Here is a 17,106-nt window from a genome sequence, read left to right as displayed (position 1 = left end):
GTGGCGGTGCAGAACGCTTTAGCAGATTGATTTATCTTAAGTCAATGCTCTCTTACACCTCCAGGTCCCACCATATGTGTTTAATTGATCATTTTAACCTGTTCTGAGATGGCCCCTCTTTCTTTAAAAGTGATGACATACACCCTAACAAACAGCTGGATACTATCAGCGCACCTGCAGCACGTGGTACGATTCTCCCCATGTGACTGAGTGTTCACCAATCAATCACACACCGATGGACACACCCTGGTTCAGCCCTCTTCCTCTACACCACAACCTCTTCAATCTGGTTCCTGTGAGAGCACCCCCTGCAGGTCTCCCTAATTACTCAACACCAGATCACACTGTCATCAACCCGGCCATGTTAAACTACCACCACCATCATCTCCCTCCGTAAATCCACTCTTACTCGGTCAATGAGTCATCCCTCAACTGCCAATCACACTAATCTAATCCAAGTTCCTTTACAACACTCTCATCCCCGTCCTTCACTGTAACCCTGTCAATGTCTGCCTTCTCAATATTAGATCCCGAAATAATAAATCTTTTATATGTCACTATTTTATTGATTTTAATAAATTAGAGTTTTTAATCATCACAGAAACCTGGCTAACACAGGAAGATTGTAGCCCCCTCATCGTAGCAACCCCCCCCCCCCGATTTCAACCTCGGCTGTCTGGTGAGGGGAGGGGGGGTGGCCGTTATTTTTAAAAAAAGTTTATAAATGCATCCCTGTTTCACATAGTTCTTTTACATCATTAAAACACATTGGTTTTATAGTAAATTCTAAAGATTATATATAAATGTTAATCTACAGACCGCCCAGGCCAAACTGTGTTTTTAACCAAGAGTTTGCTGACTTTTTACCCCATTTTTTCTCAAAGCACGATAAAATTCTTATTTTAGGTGATTTCAACATACATGTCTGCTGTCCTTCTCAGCCTTTTGCCACCGATTTTATAGATATTCTGGGACCGTTAATCTTAAATTACACATTCTAAAGGTCACACATACATTGATCTCAGCCCACACAATTTTATGACTAAGGATATTTTGTGTGTCTGATCACAAGGTGTTTTTTTCAGTCTGGTTTTAACCCAATGTCATTTTTAATCTCAGTACACCTGTCTGCCGCCATATTTTTAATTCTATGTGTGCTAGCTAATTTTCTGATCTTTTTAATGCTGCCTCTTTAACTGCTTTTACTATACTATGTAGTTTTTTATGATTTTTTGATGTCAAGGTTTACTACGTCAATTTTTTTTTTCATTCTATACATTGTTGCTTTTTATGATTTTTGGATGTCATAGTATAATATGTTGGGTTATTTTTATTATTATTTTTAATTCTAACATCATACAGTGTCGATTATGTTGATTTTTGACTACATTCTATGCTATGTCGTGTCTTTTTTTTATTTGGACAACACACTATACTATGTCGTTTTTTATGATTTTTGGACATAATACTATACTTCTCACCATCTGATCAAAATGTCATTTTGTCCACAGTGGCACAGTGTTAACTGTAAATCAGCAAATGCTGGCAATACTGTGTGCATGATACGCAATATGATGCTTAATATCAACATGCTAACATTACAATTGTTAAGTTAGCATACTGAGGAGCATTTAGCCGAAGGACAGCCTCACAGAGGCACTTGTATGGCTGTGAGACTCTAAGATTAAAACCTTTATACTAATTGCATTTTAATGACTATATAACAGACTGCTGGATATCCTGGACATATTTCTTAGCAAACTCTGACTGGTAAAAGGTAAAGTGAGGGGCCAGAGTAGTAATGGAGGCTTGTTTACATCCACCTATCACTTAGACAAAGTATACTGTATCTGTGTAGAGACTTTAGTTTAATTACACAACCTGCTTTATGTGAGTAAAAGCAGAGCAGGAGGGCATATGGAATTTTTATGTTCTGTTCATCAGAGTCACATAAGTAAGTCTTCACTGGCTGACGTCCAGAGTTAGAATTAAAATGCACAATAGGGAGTCAGATCTTTGCCTCAGCATGGCTCCCCTGGTCCCTAGCAGGCTGCTAACAAGCCATCACACTCTTATTTGGAAATGAGAAATGCTACACTAACTGTGAGGTTAAGATCACAGATTGCCAGCTTCACTTTGAGGGGATTTTAAGCTGAATTGGGACAGAAATTTAATAGAAAAAGAACACTTTTTGTTTATATTCTCCCATGCAAGCATGCCAAAAACATTTGGAAGCAGCAGCACTTTGCTGAATATTATCATATTCAGTCAAAACAGCTCTCTATTCATAATGTCAATATCACATTTTCTGTTTCTCTCCTTAATCCATTATACGTTGGAAGTCAGGTAGAAACAACAATTTTCAAATGTGGTCCAGTATTTATCTGGCGACAGGGCTGCAGCTGGCAGCAGTGAAATCTGCAATGTAATCACTTGGGCAATTATGAACCGTCAATTTATCTCTGCTAAAAATGTTTGTTTTTGCCATTGACAGGCTCACATCATTAGTATTCTCAGTGTCTGAAAATGTCATGGATCCCAACAGAGAAAGACAGTTTTGCGAAAGAGTAAGATCCTTTTTGTTTAACCAGAAACACTTGAATTACTATTCTCAAACTCCATTAAATAATCATTGTATAACACTTTATTTAAAGTTGTCAATAACAGAATACATTTCACAAAAGCCATCTTGGGTCATTTTCCTATTGTTCAATCAATCACTAACCATGATTTAGTTGAAATAAATCCTTAATTCACCCAGATGCTGCGTCTACACGCTTAAATGACAGTTTATTTATATGGAGTCTGGTGGGTTTGGTTTGGGGCTGTTTTAAAAACAAGGATCTCACTGTGACAAAAAGGTCTATCTCTGTGGGGATCCTTTCCATGATGTTGTCCGACACGTGAAATAACAAAATGAGTCTGTCAGTGGCACAAACAAGAACTTTTAGTGGCTGTAACATTAGGGGTCGACAGATTATCGGCCTGGCCGTTATTTGGCATTTGCTAATTATCTGTATCGGCGTTTAGTTTTAATGATCCCCGATAAAATCAACCAATGAAAGTGCAAAGAAAGTGTCAGCATGGGAGGAACTTATACTTTGTAAAACCTCAGGGAGCTGATTTTATTCAGTCATTTTTTTATAGAAAAAAATTTGCTGTACATGATGTTGAAAGTTTCTGTTTTGATTAAACATTGAATCAAAGGCATTTAAACAAATTTTCGTGTTGGAGTTTGTTATATTCCAAATTCTAAATTTAACAGAAATATTTTCATTTTTAATGTAAATGCATATCGGTTCCAAATACTGCTTATCAGTCTCATGAAGTACTAATAATCAGTATCAGCATCGGCCCTGAAAAAACGTTATCGGTCGACCCCTACTGTACAGTGGCGGTGAACAGTTGCCCTACTTAAATACACTAGAGCATGTTTTTCTGCTGACAGCAGCAGACATGCTGCTCAATACTAAAACAATTCCAAAAATAGTTGTTCTTATAAGTCACTTAAAGCAAAAGGTAAGGAAATAGTGTTCAGGTTGAAAAATAACAAATTACCCTTTAACTCCTTATGCCAAGTTATTTTTATACCAACGTTGGTACATGCAGCACATGGCAATGTTAAAGCTCTGCTGTTGCTGCGATTTAAATTTAAAAATCCACCCTCTAAACACATGCTGTCATTTCACATCCAAAGTAATGCGAGTCTGAAGCCAAAACAAATAAATGTGCTATGTCCAAATCCTTAAGGAGCTCAACCGTTTTCACATGCTAACCAGTATGTTTCACACCTCCTCTGTCATTCTGCTCCTCTGCATCCACAAGGGAGTCTAGCTGCTTATGACACATTGCAACTGATATTTGTCCTTTTCCTCGAATTTGACCAACATATTTGTACTGTTCTCTGTCAGAGGCTCCCTCGGCTGAGTGCGTTTTCCACTCCCTCCTGCCCGTCCTCCACACTGAAAACCCTGTGATGTAGGCAGAAGCGCAGAGGATCAAATTAAAAACACACAATTATCCGTCTCAGCGATCAAGGGACTCTGACCCCGTCACAGCTGAAGACAAGCATGACAACCAAACAAAGCGGGAGGTGACGTCTCACCTCTGATCCCGGCACATAAGTTGGAGTGGGTGTGATTCACAAACAGACACAGACTTCAGGTAGTGAGCTGGTTCTGTCTGAGGCACACCAGTGCTTTTAATGGATTTATTTATTCACCTCACTGGGCTCCACTGTGTGCACTGAGTGTCTCTGTGTTTGTTCTGCCGGCCAGATTGAGTTTCAACACTTCCCCTCTCTCCCAGAAAACCAGCTTAAAATGCTTCTTCAGGAAGCAAAAATCTCGTTACAGAAAAATGATTGTGTTTGATTCCTTTTAAGGTCAAGCTTGCACTATTTCCATTCACAAGGAAAGACGGACTACTTTTAGCAAATGCAAAAGCAAAGAAAGAAAGCTGCATTAGTCTAAAAAAGCTTTGAATGCTCTCACACTTGACGGGATCAGCTGCCAGGCAAGCTGTAGTCAGTCATACATATTTAAATAGATTGAAATCAGTCACATGTAGGATGAAAAGGGCCATTACCAACAGTTGGTGCCACTGATGAAACAAATGCAAATAAGTTTCATTTTTACCTTAAATTGCATCTGCTCTCCATCTGCTCTACAGGAAGACACCTGAGTCATTTATGTGTGGATCAGCAGTTTTGATATTCATGCTAAAACTTCAGCATGCAAGATGGCAGAACATGAGCACTATTGCCAAAGTGACAAAGAAGAACTCGTACCCCTTCAAAGCCAAAGCTAAATTGTTAGGCTTTGTTCTACCTCAAACAAGATTTAAGTATTTATCTTAAGATAGATAGCACACAAAGCATGGGTTTACATCCAGAAAATGTGCACAGAAACAAACAGAAACTAATTCTGCAATTCTTGTATGCCTCTGAGTGACATTCATGCCTGGGAAACATATTTGGAAACACTGAATTTCAGCAGATTTGCACTCCTGGAAATAAATGTGTAACTAATTAAACCTCTGTTTTGTTTTGTTTTTTTAATGATGTCATATCTCTAGGTCATAGCTAGCCTGCTGCCAAACTGGGAATGTCCTTATAAATTTGGTTTCTGCTTCAGGTGAGATACAATAAAGATGCTTATGTAGCTGTCATGCACCTGCTGATGTTACATATATTAAGTTTAAAACAAACTAAAGTACATGGCTAATTATTATGCAGAATAACCACCGAGCTTCATTTACTTAGAGGAACAAGGATGGCTGGTTGTTTGTCAGATTAAAGGTCTGATGTTTAGAGCACCTAAATGGTGTAGTTGTTAAGTTTCACTATTTAAATAATCTCAATGAAGTACTATCGAAAAGTGCAAAGAAGCTACAAACAGATACAGGTCAAATCTGGATACATCTTCCCTCTGGCGGCACAGAAGATCTTCACAATCAGTAAAGCTTCAAGATGGGCACCCAGATTAGTGTCACCAATTCAGTATCTGACCAAATGTCTCCCTTTCTGTTCCTCAGTTGAGTAATGTCCAGAAAGGTATTTCTGACCTTTGACCTTTTGGATATAAAATGTTGCCACTTTATCATTTTACCCTTTAAGACATTTGTGTGAAATTATGTCATTATTAACATATGAATTCTTGAGTCAAAAGCATCATTTGTCGGGTCACAGGGAAAATCCGAACCTGGGTTTTTGCGTGGACCACCTGTCCATCGCTTTCTTTCTGATGAACATGATAGCTCAAGAACACCTTGAGGAGATTTCCTCAAATTTCGCACAAACATCCACTTGGACTCAAGAATGAGACAACGAGATAGATGGATTGACAGGACAGTCGACAACCTAAAAACTCAAGTAAATGCCTCCAGCCATAGCTGTCGCCAGCATGGAGGCATAAAAAAGCCAACTACTAACTAACAGTCGGGCAATAAAATGCAAAATTTGAAATTCTATGAGTTGACAGTCTTAGTTAAGTCAAAATAATCACTGCTATCTTAAAATTTTCACGTGTTGCAACAGCCTCAGAGCTAGACATTAACTATTGTATGGGCTTAGTGAACTCTGTACTCTCAAGTGAGAGATTTTGATTATTTTTTTTGCCCAGAATGTAACCCCCGTGCCATCAATTCTTTCGAGAGCGCTGTGCCATTGTATCCCTTTCAGCAGCTTTGCCATTAAGTCTTGAACTGTGATGTTTTTTTGGAGACCACTAAATTAATCCACAATGATAATTTTTTTCTATTTATTTTGCCATTTTGAAAAGAGTTTTTATCAGCTGTCCACTAGCTGTCCGTCAATTAGCAGTCTAAAAGAAGCATTATGAGTGTTGCTCTGTCATTGGAAAGCATTACTCTTGTTTTACTTCTTTTCTTTGCTGCTGAAAGTTGTTTACGGTGCCACTAACCTCTACTTCCTCTCTTTACTTCCTCTCATCTTTGTTGGACTGAAGGCACACTGACCCTTAGAATGACTCGCTACTGCCTCGTGAGGTAGAATGGTATTACAAGACAGGATGGGATGGGGTGAGCGGCTTATCTCGCTAATTTCAAATTATATCTCTGCAACACAATGCATACATGTCTCTGTAATAACATCAACACTGATATTCACATTCTGTTGATAATGTTTAAAACTAAAATTCTGGCCACATTTTGCACACAGTAACTTTATGCAACTTTTAGTTGATTGTTGGGTCTCATTCCCAAGTCCAGCCATCAACCAAACACATCACTATTTGACGACCTGGAGATGAGCCTCCACAATTAAGTAAAAGTTGCAAAATATTGCTTTAAATATGATGATGATAACACTAGATTTGGGGATTAGCAAGTTGTGTCTGTCTGTGCAAAATTTAATGGCAATCTATGGAATATCTTTACTTTGTAGCGAAGTGGTGGACCATCTGCAAACCAGGGACTACATTATTTGCTGTAAGATTACTAAGGGCAACTTTTTAATTTTCATGACACCATTGCTGTATGCAAGGCAAAATTGTGCACAGCTTAAAAAAATAACTGCACAAATTAATAAAGATATAGTTGCTCAACTCCAACATTTTCTATCTGTTTCTATTTAATAAATGAGCGGATAAACTGTTTGTAGTTTCAGGAACTTGAAAACTCTACATTGCCCATAGAGGAAATAATTTTATCCGTCTATTAATAGCTCTGTAAAAGACTGATGGCCTCCTGCCACTAACCCACTGCATGCTGGGATAGGCTCCTGCCCCCTGACAGTTAACAATCCATTCAATAACCATTAGTACTTATGTAAGCTGCCACATTTCAACGTCAGCGCAGGACCTCATGCCTGCCTGCTGCAAATCTAAACACAATCCGTCAAGTTTATTTCTCCATCCTCATCTTAATTCGTCTCCCACAACCTTAAAATGACTTTCATTCAGTTTCAAATCTGTGACATTTAATGCTGGGTGTGAGATTAATGCCTGAGTTGGAGGAGACAGCAAATTTGGAGAGCGGGACGTTACAAGGGAAACCTGCCGCAGGGAGAAATCTAAGCAAATACAAGTTTGCTCGAGTCATTTTACATAAATTACAACAAATACGACCGATGTTCCCGCAAAGTTAATAGCTCAGTGACCTGCTGTGTGTCTAATCATTTCTCTAAATTACCAAATAATATCATCCTACCACTCGTTCCTCCACTGTGGTTTGGTGAATTTCCTCAGTGAGTGTGATTAGGATGCAGAGTCATGATCAGCAGGCAAAGTCTTTAGCTCAAACCCAGACTCAATAATTACATAAGCATGATTGGTTTCTCGGGAACTTTTTAAAGATTTAAATAAACATCGTCTTTGGCAAGGAGTAGAGGTCTAATCCACCACCAGCGTGGAGAGATCGATCCAATTTTTTAATCATTTAGGATATTTATTTATTTTTCAATAGTCTGAAAACACTGCTATAACTCACACACACGGGGCACTGGCCTCGGACCAAGCAGTTTTGTTGCTTGTCAATAGATATTTATTACATTTGGTTATTTGAGGGCAGTGGAATTTTACCGCTGATGTGTTCTGTATGTTGCTGTTCAAAAATATTTTAAAGTCCCCAATTTTAATGAACTGTTCCATGTGTACACCTGATAAGGATATAGCTGAATAGGTGGCCAGCCTGCAACAACATGAACGCAGCGTCTTTACACTGGTCGCCCCTGCACTGTTATTTATAACATGTTCCCTGCTGCTGTGAAAACCCCATGGGGTCATGACAGTTTCATCTGGCTGAACCTAATCTAAAGTACCATCAAATTGATGCCTGTTGCCTGACCAGTGTATGCTCTCACTCTGTGTTAAAAAACAACTTTAAGTGATGGACAGAGGTTGACACAGAGGGAGTAAATAAGTTAAAGTGGTTGAGTTTTAACATCTAGTTTTGAGTCTTCACAGCTGAAGTTTTTACAGACAACATTTATGAACAAGGCTGACTCAATTCAATTAGGCTAAAAATAACGCTTTGAGGCCTAGACATACAAACTCACTTCACAGAACCAGCAGCACCGAAAACCCTCTGCTGCCTCGCCTCATGTCTATGCATCTCGGCCAGAAAGTGCATATGAGCATATAACAAAAATTACAACCAATGGTCACCAAGCATGTCAGTTCTGCATCTTCATACCAGCAGACAGCATATAATTATCATTTAAAAAAGTGAAACCATTGACCACTTTGAGCCATATAACAAGTTAGCACATTAACAAAGTCCAATTTTGAAAGAACAAAGCATATTTACTGTGCGCCAGTGAACAACAACACAAACTATCAGATAATGTTTCTGTGAAAGAGCTCCATAGCTAAAGAAAAACATTACTACCAATAATAGAAATTTTGTTTCGATATTACTCCCCGAACCAACTTGTGCCGATGAAGGCCAACAGTGCGGGATACATCGGGATACATCGCAGCAACTAGGTCAACAGACACTCACCAACGACCCAACATGGACCAAAAGGTGACCATCGGCTAGGTGCATCAGATTTTATGGCATCTAGTGGCCAGATTGGAAATTACAACCCACTGGAACTTCTCCCGTGTGTTAAGCGTGCAGCAGAACTAAGGTGGCCATGCAAAAATGCAAATGGCCCTATCTAGAGCCAGTGTTACCTTGCTTACTGTAGAAAAATAAGGTAGAATAATTACTAGATACCAGAGTCCTAAGATTTCGTCTATTCTGTCCAACTAGGAGCCAGGAGCATACACCCGAAAAATTTCTATCCTCCAGGTTTACCTCCACGGTTTGCTGCCTACTGAATACGGGCACCGCGGTGTTTTGCCTGTTGGCACCATCCACGAATTCTCACACAGTTCATAGAGTTTATTATTAAGTTTTTACAAAAATAAAACCTTCATGAATAAAATATTTATTACAAAAAAATATTATCAAAACATCATAATTGAAGTGTTTGCAATTTAATCCTGTCAACAGTTTTACAGATGTCTGTTTTGCAAAGGTAGTCTATGAGGAAAATGATTTTTGGGCCACAGAGGATTTTGACACTGCAGTGCCTCAAGTGGCAAATGGAAAGATTGGAAGCATGGCTGAGCTGCTTTTCTGGGAGCAAATTTACAAATCCTAGGACAGCAAAGGAACAACCTGCCCTGTTCTCCCTATGACTGGCTTAAACAGGTTGTCTCCACAGTTTAAGTTGGTTGGGTTTAGGCCAGAGAAGTCGGACTGGTTAGGGTTAGGGTAAGAATGCAAGGGTAAGCCAATCAGTGAATCATCACTACTTGGGAGCCTGAAGAGAACCCGCTCCATATATACATAGATATACACTGCTCATTATTACAAAATATATATGTGTATATATATCAGTTCATATCAGTTCAGGCACCAATAAAAAAATAGGTATGAATGTTATATTCCATTTCTGCCCATATAGTTCCCAAAATCCTACAAACTGGACCTTCAAAAGTAGATATTTAGTGATATTTAGTGATAGTCCACTTGAGCAGAACATTTAGACACAGCTTGAAATCTCAGTGTCATGGGAATCAAAATCATCTCTATGTTTTGATTAGATTTTGGCACACTGTACATATATCTGTCAATATCTTTCATCCTCTCCACGCAGCAAAGTGCTTCCTTTGTGGCCATTTCTTTAAACAGTGGGTATTACTGGACATTGTTTCAGTTAATGGCAGACGGACTGTAGCTGCAAATGTTTACTAATGGAAATACTTGTACGATAACGGAAGAAGTGTTTGCCAATACTTAAAGTCAGTGGCATTCTACTTCATGTGCTGAGAGGCTCTTCATGTGCAGCTCTGAGGGAGGAGCTCTTCTCCCATCCTGCTGGGGGGGAAATATTATTCAAACTGAAATATGACATATTAACAATTGTTACAATTTGACTTCATACAATCCATAAAGCTCTGCAGGGAGAAAATGTAGCAATTAGCTTACAAAACCTTGCTAAGCTCCTGCAAACAAGTTCAATTGGCCTCTCTCAGCATTGCAAGACATTTCAGGATTCATTAAATTTGTGCTCTAAAATCAAAAAAAATTAGCTAAAAGCTTCCATTGAGTCTTTTTGGGATCACTAAATGTAGCCCTTTTGCATTTGTTTTACCAATCTATGCAGTTTTAAATCATGAAGCATGAAATCAGATCCCCTGTAATAGAGAGGAGCAGGAGGAATTAGTCCTAAAACCCTAAAATGCTAGCCTGAACAATAAGCTAGCATTTTAGCACTCCTGGTTGAATGTCTAAAATAAGGTCTGTGGTAAACACAAGCTTGAGAGAATTTCACGTTTTGTTTATTTCCATAAAATACATACGTAAACACCCCCACTGTAAAGCATTTTAATGCTAACAAGTGGCTAAATGAGACTACAGAAAGTCATCTCACGATAAACAGCTTTACAGCCTCATTGTGGAGACAACGTGAAGTCATTTCACCCGAGTGGAGTTTGTTTAAAGCCTAACATTAGCTTTTTACTTCTGGTGACTGAGTGCAGGCTTCGAACATCCTAAAAGTGGTGTTCATTTATGATGATTATCTTGCTGAATAAATCGTGCATGTATAATAAACTTTTGTTTGTCACAGAGCTTATTTTGTGCAAAAATATAAAAACCAATGGAAAAATCCCATAGGCTTTTTGTCAAGGGAACCAGTGTTACACTGGTAACTTCCATGTTGGTCCACATATAAATGTCACCCCTGTACAATTGTATGGCGTCTGATTACAGCTTTATGTTATCTAGGGTGCTTTCAAGCTTCTCTTCAGCTCAGTAAAGAAGCTTTATGTAGTTTTTTGTGGATTTCATGTTTTTTTTTTCTTACAAAACAAATGGCACATTATAAACTTAAATACATCCTTATTTTATAAATTATTATTTCATTTTATTTATTTTATTGATTTTAACTTCGGTGTGTTTATTGGTTTATTTACAATTTGGTCATTGATTTTTTTGTTTTACTTGTGCGTAATCTTTTTTTAATCACCCTTATTTTATTCCATTTTTAGTTATTTTATTTATTCAAATATATTATCACCTTTCAATTATCTACTTTTAGCATTATTATTTTATTTTATTTTATTTTTATTATTTTAACTTTTTTTTATGAGTTCAGACACATCTTTGCATATTTTATTGGTTTATTCTTCATCTTAATTATTGTTCTACGAGTTTTTAGTTTTAGTTTTAATGGATTTGATTTGCTTTTATGGTCAGTTGATGGCTTTATTTTGCGCCTCGCACTTTGTGCTTCATATTTTGCTGTCAACCGGAATGAAATGTGCCATATAAATAAAGTTTTGCTTGCTTGCGTTTTTTTCTTGTTCAGTAGTGTACTAATATTTACAGCGTAAAATACCATTTTATATCTTATGAAGTTTTCCCCACAAATATGTTGGTGCTCATCCTATCTATGTACATCACCTTTCACAATTTTTAAACTGACAGGCAAGAAGGATGGCTCAAGTTCTGGCATGAAACACGATACTATCCCCGTGGGGATTTACAGTTTATACTTAGAAAGAAATCACATCTCGACTCACTAGAAATTATTCACCAAACACTGAATGAGAAACACAAATCATCGCCAGCGTGATGGATTGCCCACTTCTCTGAGCACGAACAGCAGTACCTCTAACTCGTAGTCAAGAGGAATGACTGATGCTCACCTCCTATTTTCAGCCTGGCCACGACAAAATTCTCTCTATTTTCCTACAGCAACGGCGCATATTTCTTTTCCGCTCGTCCACGCCCGCTGAGCTCTGGCTCCCTGTTTCCCTGTGATGATATATGGCTGAGGTGAGGGTGTACCTTAAAGTGACTGGGATTTACATCAGAATGGGGTGTACATGGCTCCTGGGCATAAGCAGAGTCATTGAGAGGTTAGATCCACAGCCAGGGCTCTTGCAGGAGATAAATGGGACATGAACACAGTTTCAAAGATGCTTATGTGAACAGAGTAAGCAGTTTTGAGGGAAGAAATTGACAAAACACTTGAGATTTTTAATCCTCTATTCATCCAGAGACTGCAACGAGTGACCGTGAAATGTGAAATGCAATATAGCTTATTTTTTCTCCTTTTTTTTTTGCTTGTGTGTGTTTGTGTGTCAGAGCGATGGGGTTAGAGAGAGGCCTCTTAGCTTCTCTAAGAGCCACATTAGATTAGAGAGCCAGGCTAAGTGCTTTCCGTTGCAGGGGGGCTTCTTAAAAACTTCTTGTTTCTGCCCCGAACTCTCTCCTACGGCTCAAGTGACCGAGTACATAAAGATGGCCGCTTCCTGGGTTTAGGTTGCATTATCCTTTTGCCTCACAGTGCAATTTAATTTGGGTCAGATTCCGCATGTCTGAGAGCTTCATAACATGAATTCATTTACTGGCAAATAAAAATATTGAGGCACTTTGAGCGTCTTGCGTGGCTATGTGAATGTGAAAGGGGTCGCTCGTTGGCACAGGCCGACATAAAATTACCACATGACACTGCTCAAAAACATTAGGCTATGTAACAAATACACAATATATTACAATAGATATGGGTATCTGAGGAAATGATCATTTTATTACTTTCATTATTATAGGGAGGATCTGTGGAGATGTAAATGACTGGCTATCAAACCTAATGGATATCAGGAAGCCCTGAGACGGGGTAGGACGAGTGGGCGAACTCGACTGACAGAGATGTGGTAATTAGCAAAAGCAATTCACCCATCTAAGCTGAATTCCAGACAGCGTTGAGCTGCTGAAATGCTCTGCTTGACATTAGTGTGAATGAAGACAATGCAGGAAGTAAAGCCCACTCACAGAGCACATACATACGTTTCCAGAGCGAGGCCGAATTCTTCTCCTAATATGGTAATGAGGAGAGGAGACGCTCCACAGCCAAGTCTGACACCTCAGTACACAACATGACTGCTGGGACCACAACAGGGGAATCATGGGATCTGATCACATCCTAAACTCTAACCCTAACCCTACTGGGTAAAATCATTTTCTTTTGTTTTGGATTGGTAGGCAGCTGGGCAGTGCATTTTTCTCTCCCATTTTGATTTTATTTTAGTTAAATATGAATTTATTTTCTTGTATGATTGTATGTTTGTTGCATGTGGTTTTGTTGGGGTTTGGAGCCCTTGTTTCGTGGCACTTAATTGACTGTGGCTTGTCGGGTGAAAAACCAATTCGAATTATAGCTACTAACTCTGTGCTGACAGACTATACCCCGGAGACCTAAAGATGGTGCATGGCCAGTTAATCAAGGCCAAGTCTACCAGTTATGGTAGACTGGACCCAGAAACATACACTGATATAATGGGAGGAAAAGGGTCTAAACAATGCGTGCCCATGTCTATTGCTTGGCCAAGAGGTCAGCATATAAAAATCCTCTCCCTATACCTAACCCTATTTTCCTAAAACCATTGTGAGAAAGTTAATTTTGTCTCTTTTCAAGCGAGTTTTAAAAAGACATTTTAAACAGAAGTGCTGTCACAGTACTTTTCTGGACGATGTTTTGGTAATGTGTCATATATATCCACAGACTTTGGCATGTTGTTTTCATTTACCGTCATTGGTGTTCATTGTGGTTTCAGAATAGAAGAAGTGGCATATTGCGGTTAACCTCCCTTCATTGTGTCATGGTAGGTTTTCCAAGACTGACACAGTCTCCTCATTATACCCATAAGCCCTTGCAATTTGGGGTTGCCTCCCATGGGTGGTTCATATTAGGTTCTCCCTTCTAATGAACCACCACTACCTAACGTTCTCTTGGAGAAGGAGCGAGGCTCACGCTTCAGTCACCTCTGGGTGGCTAATTGGTGCCACAGTCAGTGACACTGATTTCAGCTGTCCACAGTTTGAAACGTAGTGATCACACCTGTTACATTTCTGATTCAAATAATCAAAGCTGCAGATTCATACAGGCATGTAATGACAGATGATACTTAATTAGAGATAAAGCAAGACTATGTTTAAGCTGGTCTTGGTTCAGCTTTCACCCACTTTGTTTTCCTGATTGATTTTCCCTTTGAAGCTTACGCACTTGGTGCTAACACCCCTCCGCCCTCCCGGCCCGCTGATGAAAACATATCTCTGACAGGAGGAGAAGCTGCGGGGCTCTTCTTTAATCATACACTGGTCCGCTGATGTCATTCAAGAGGTGAATTAGTGTGGTACAAAGACGCTCTGGAGACAGATCTCTAAGGCTTTCTGAAGTCTCGGAGGCAAAGGCGGACATGAAAAGGCTCTGGAGGAAGACATCATCAGCTTTAATATTCTTTTTTGCTCCACTTGTCACTTACTGTGACAACATGGGTTGTAAGTGGGAACAAAAGCCTGAGGTGGCAATATTTCTCTTCCTGCAAGATGAAAGCTAAACGCGGCAACAAGTGGATGTGTTCTGCTCTCAATCTCAGACCTAATTAGAGACCAGAGACTGTGAGCTATGAGTATCATCATCTTATTGAGATATTTCAACCTCACAGGTTTTCGGCCATATTTTTTTTAATTGCCATTGCGGTGTTTGCTATAATCATGTTACCATTCTCTGGGGTATATTGTAATTGGATGAGCTCATTCTCTATGGAAATACACAAGAATGAAATGAAAAGATTCATAGCAGTCTTGTGTCATGTCTTTTATATCCTCATATAATGGTTCTGATGAAATCTTACAAAAATGCATAGAAAGCAGTTAGTTTGATATCTTGCAAAAAATGCATACTTACAACAGTTCATTAGATACAGCATCAATGAATGGCATTGTTGCATTACATACAAAAAATAATGTACTTAAAGTTATGTAAGTAAAATTACCTTGGTTAGGTTTAAGACAAGAGACATGGTTAAGCTTTGTCACGCTACGTTCTTAGCATAAAGTTATGTATTCCACCAAAGTTAGCGTACTCAGCATAAAGTTGCTTACTTAAAGTTAAGTTATGCAGGTGAGGTTTAGGAAAGTAAAATAACATAGGTTAGGTTTCGGAAAAGAAATACGGTGACAATGTCAGAGTTCACTTGGTATCATAAAGTACACAATCACTGGTCTTTTGGGGGAAAGTCCTGTGTTTGTTTGACCATCCACCATCACAACCTGCCTCCTTTGTAGACTGTCAGTCTTTATACTACTTCCCTCTTTACTCCCATCAGCACATTGATCACGTGATCACAGCCTCCCTGATTACGTGGGTTATATACGCATTCCGATGCATTACTTTTCTTTGGTGTATGTACGAACAGTGCATGAAAACACCCTGAATATGTACATCTTTTACATGCAAATAGCTGCGTAATAACTGAGAAGCAAATTAGCACACATTTTTAGCAACTTTTGACCACACTATAAGTATTCTCTATTGAAAACATTTGCCTGGCTCCGCACAGTCAATGCACCCAGCTCAATTTGCAAAGTAATAGCACAAAACTATCCCCAAAACTACAGATTTATTTAACTTTCACTCTGTGTTAGAAAAGGGAGTTGTTGTTAGACATTATTTCACCTTTGATAGACTCTGGCTAGCTGTTTTCAGTTTTTATGCTAACTCTGGCTCTGCTAACACAGAGACATGAGATTGATATAAATCTTTTCATCTAACCGTAAAAGTGACAACATATTTCCCAAAATGTTGAAGTATAAATTTCCCCCTCAGAAGTAATCCTTATTTTAATGCTAAAATGGTTGCATATACATATAATATTTGGACTTTAAAATCAAAGATGCATTCTACTATAATTGTCGTGTAGCTACCGACAACAAAGCAGTGTAAATCCAGCTGTATAAATAAAGCATCAAAGTGAACATGGCGCACACTAGAAATAAATTATTTCCCATTTACAGCTCCCAATTTGTTTACAGGTCAGCTGGTCTAGATAAGGTTTTGGTAAACAAGCCTTTAACTGTACGGATTAGGACTTCATGGCTACAATTTACATAATCATCATGTTATATAACAATAATGAGCTTATTTCATATTCATTTTTGGAAGCAGGTCAAGTAAAATCATTTGCATGGGGACAATATCTGTGGGACACTGTAAATACTGAACTGAAGCCCAAACCAGAAATGAAATTCTTCAGTAAAGCTGGTTTTTTTTTCTAATCTTCGTGCACTGTCAATTATTGCATACATTGAGAGAGCACAGATCTCATGTTGCTATGAAGGAATTTGTGCTGTGGAAACATTGAGGAGAGCTACACAATAATCTGGTATTCGAGTGAATGGAGAGGAAGCCTCGGTGTCCCTGAGCCTTCGCCTCTGTCTCTGTCACAATGATTTACAATAAAGCCCAGGAAGACTCTGCATGTGGGCTGCCGCATCAACATATTCTGAATCCTACTGTAGCAGCTGTAGAGCACTCACATGCCTGAGGCTGTTGGGAATAAAAAGGAATCCTAACAGCGAGGTTCCTTAAGTTTATGATCTTGTGTGCTGTATAATGCCATAACTGTGGTTTCATCATGTAAATCTGTTCAGCATACAATGGTGTGAGCGTTTGCTCTGCAGCAAGACGCTACAGAGAGCATCTGATTTTACTCTGCAATTATATTTGATATCACATTACTGTCTGTTTCCAAACGGCTTGATTTCTTTCAAAAAACATAGGAGAAAGGCAATGAGCAAACTGAA

General features: G+C 38.8%; 1 protein-coding gene across 2 annotated transcripts in view; it reads right to left on the bottom strand.

Annotated features, from left to right (window-relative positions):
* kcng2 (potassium voltage-gated channel, subfamily G, member 2) overlaps positions 1 to 17,106 on the bottom strand; it is a 57,864-nt gene that overhangs the window by 25,854 nt on the left and 14,904 nt on the right. The window lies entirely within an intron of this gene.

This window comes from Plectropomus leopardus, chromosome 18 (genome assembly GCF_008729295.1).
Source record: "Plectropomus leopardus isolate mb chromosome 18, YSFRI_Pleo_2.0, whole genome shotgun sequence".
NCBI lineage: Eukaryota > Metazoa > Chordata > Actinopteri > Perciformes > Serranidae > Plectropomus > Plectropomus leopardus.
This window is presented reverse-complemented; position numbering and strand designations above follow the sequence as displayed.